The sequence below is a fragment of the Bufo bufo genome, chromosome 1, assembly GCF_905171765.1.
Source record: "Bufo bufo chromosome 1, aBufBuf1.1, whole genome shotgun sequence".
Taxonomy (NCBI): domain Eukaryota; kingdom Metazoa; phylum Chordata; class Amphibia; order Anura; family Bufonidae; genus Bufo; species Bufo bufo.
The window spans coordinates 143,904,478-143,907,378 of NC_053389.1; the positions used below are offsets into that span (position 1 = coordinate 143,904,478).

At 42.4% G+C, this 2,901-nt stretch overlaps 1 pseudogene; it reads right to left on the reverse strand.

The window, feature by feature from the left end:
* Positions 1 to 2,519: 2,519 nt before the first annotated feature.
* On the reverse strand, positions 2,520 to 2,635 carry LOC120987520 (annotated as a pseudogene).
* Positions 2,636 to 2,901: the final 266 nt, after the last annotated feature.

Consider the following 2,901-nt stretch of genomic DNA (forward strand, 5'->3'; position numbering starts at 1 on the left):
GCATATACTCCATAATGTTATGAAGAGTGATCAGATGAATTGCATAGTCCTTCTTTGCCATGAAAATTAACTTAATCCCAAAAAAAACTTTCCACTGCATTTCATTGCTGTCATTAAAGGACCTGCTGAGAACATTTCAGTAATCGTCTTGTAAACTCAGGTGAGAATGTTGACGAGCCCAAGGCTGGAGATCATTATGTCAGGCTGATTGGGTTAAAATGGCAGACTTGACATGTTAAAAGGAGGGTGATGCTTGAAATCATTGTTCTAACATTGTTAACAATGGTGACCTGCAAAGAAACGCGTGCAGCCATCATTGCGTTGCATAAAAATGGCTTCACAGGCAAGGATATTGTGGCTACTAAGATTGCACCTCAATCAACAATTTATAGGATCATCAAGAACTTCAAGGAAATAGGTTCAATTCTTGTTAAGAAGGCTTCAGGGCGTCCAAGAAAGTCCAGCAAGCGCCAGGATCGTCTCCTAAAGAGGATTCAGCTGCGGGATCGGAGTGCCACCCATGCAGAGCTTGCTCAGGAATGGCAGCAGGCAGGTGTGAGCGCATCTGCATGCATAGTGAGGCGAAGACTTTTGGAAGATGGCCTGGTGTCAAGAAGGGCAGCAAAGAAGCCACTTCTCTCCAAAAAAAAACATCAGGGACAGATTCATCTTCTGCAGAAAGTATGGTGAACGGACTGCTGAGGACTGGGGCAAAGTCATATTCTCCGATGAAGCCTCTTTCCGATTGTTTGGGACATCTGGAAAAAGGCTTGTCCGGAGAAGAAAAGGTGAGCGCTACCATCAGTCCTGTGTCATGCCAACAGTAAAGCATCCTGAGACCATTCATGTGTGGGGTTGCTTCTCATCCAAGGGAATGGGCTCACTCACAATTTTGCCCAAAAACACAGCCATGAATAAAGAAGGGTACCAAAACACCCTCCAACAGCAACTTTTTCCAACTATCCAACAACAGTTTGGTGAAGAACAATGCATTTTCCAGCACGATGGAGCACCGTGCCATAAGGCAAAAGTGATAACTAAGTAGCTCGGGGACCAAAACGTTGACATTTTGGGTCCATGGCCTGGAAACTCCCCAGATCTTAATCCCATTGAGAACTTGTGGTTAATCCTCAAGAGGTGGGTGGACAAACAAAAACCCACTAATTCTGACAAACTCCAAGAAGTTATTATGAAAGAATGGGTTGCTATCAGTCAGGAATTGGCCCAGAAGTTGATTGAGAGCATGCCCAGTCGAATTGCAGAGGTCCTGAAAAAGAAGGGCCAACACTGCAAATACTGACTCTTTGCATAAATGTCATGTAATTGACGATAAAAGCCTTTGAAACGTATGAAGTGCATGTAATTATATTTCACTACATCACAGAAACAACTGAAACAAATATCTAAAAGCAGTTTAGCAGCAGACTTTGTGAAAACTAATATTTGTGTCATTCTCAAAACTTTTGGCCACGACTGTACTAAACCATTGTATAGTATAACTAACGTTTCCCCCGTATGACCAAAACAACCAACTCAGAAAATGACACCAACCCCCCCAACTACAATGACAGGACACATAAGGTCCTGAGCATCAGGATAACCAAGGGGCAGCAGTATAATTGCACCTCGGGTGCAAAGCTATATCAACCACTTCCGGAAGAAGTTGTGACCACCTGAATTCCTGGATCCCTGTCCAAAGACTTCACCTCTCGAAAACAAGGGCATGCTATCCTCCCTGCACTGGAGATATATGAAAGGACACCATCAACTCGCTGAAAGCCCAGGACCTGAAAAAAAAAAAACAATTAGCCCAATACTCAACCCACAAAGAGAATCATAAATTAGGTCTAAAATAGATATCGTTCAGTTATATAAATATCCCATTATTATTAGTATATAGATATATGGACAAAAAGTTTATGATGGGATCCGAACCCATGACCAAAGCACTTACCCACACAGCTAAAACAGCTGTACTATATATATATATATATATATATTTTTTGTTATATACATAAAGGAACACCACAAAATCAAAGAGGAAACCATCCTAATGTCAAATTAGAGCTCACCATATGTGAAGTGAAAACGAATATCAACGAACCTTACCTACCAGACCAACCCAGGCGGAGGAGAGGTACCCGCCCAATATTTTACCGTATCATCATGAATGACGGACCCCCAACTCGAGAGTACTAATATTCCTTACCCCGACTGAAATAACAACCAAAATAATTATTATTATTTTCTTTTTTTTCTTTTTTCTTTTTTTTCTTTTTATTATTCATTATTTACAGTCATTAATTTATGTATGCATATTGGGTGAGGGATTCCCTACCCAAGAACACTGCAGGAAAGCAAGCTGCTAAATCACAGACCTACAGCTGCAGACTACGCCACGCATATTACAATGAAAAGACAAATAGCCTGGAGAAATTATCAATCAGCCAGAATAAAAGGGCGAAGGGGACAGCAGGGCCGAAAAATTTAATACACCCCAAACTATACCCGAATCGCCTATGAAATTTTGGTAGAGATACCACAAGGTAGGTGGCAAACATGTGTTGTGAGGGCTGTGCAGCCTAGTCCATACTTGTCAAGGGGGGTGCTAAGCTTCCCTTCTGTCAACCAACCCAAAGAAACTGATGCATCTCTATCACAGCTGCCCAGAGTGGGATCCGAACCCATGCAGCCAGAAACGACCTGAACCAGTGACTTAGACCGTTCGGACATCCAGACCAAACCGTACAGCGAAACGAGTCATGTAGAAAGATGCTTGGAGGATCACCATGCTGACCTGTGAAGACCTACCAGGAGGACCATTAAGTGGTTGAGCCGTACAAACATAAGAAAACCCAAATGTGTCGAACAAACCCCAAGGAATAGAGCGAATGTAGAGGG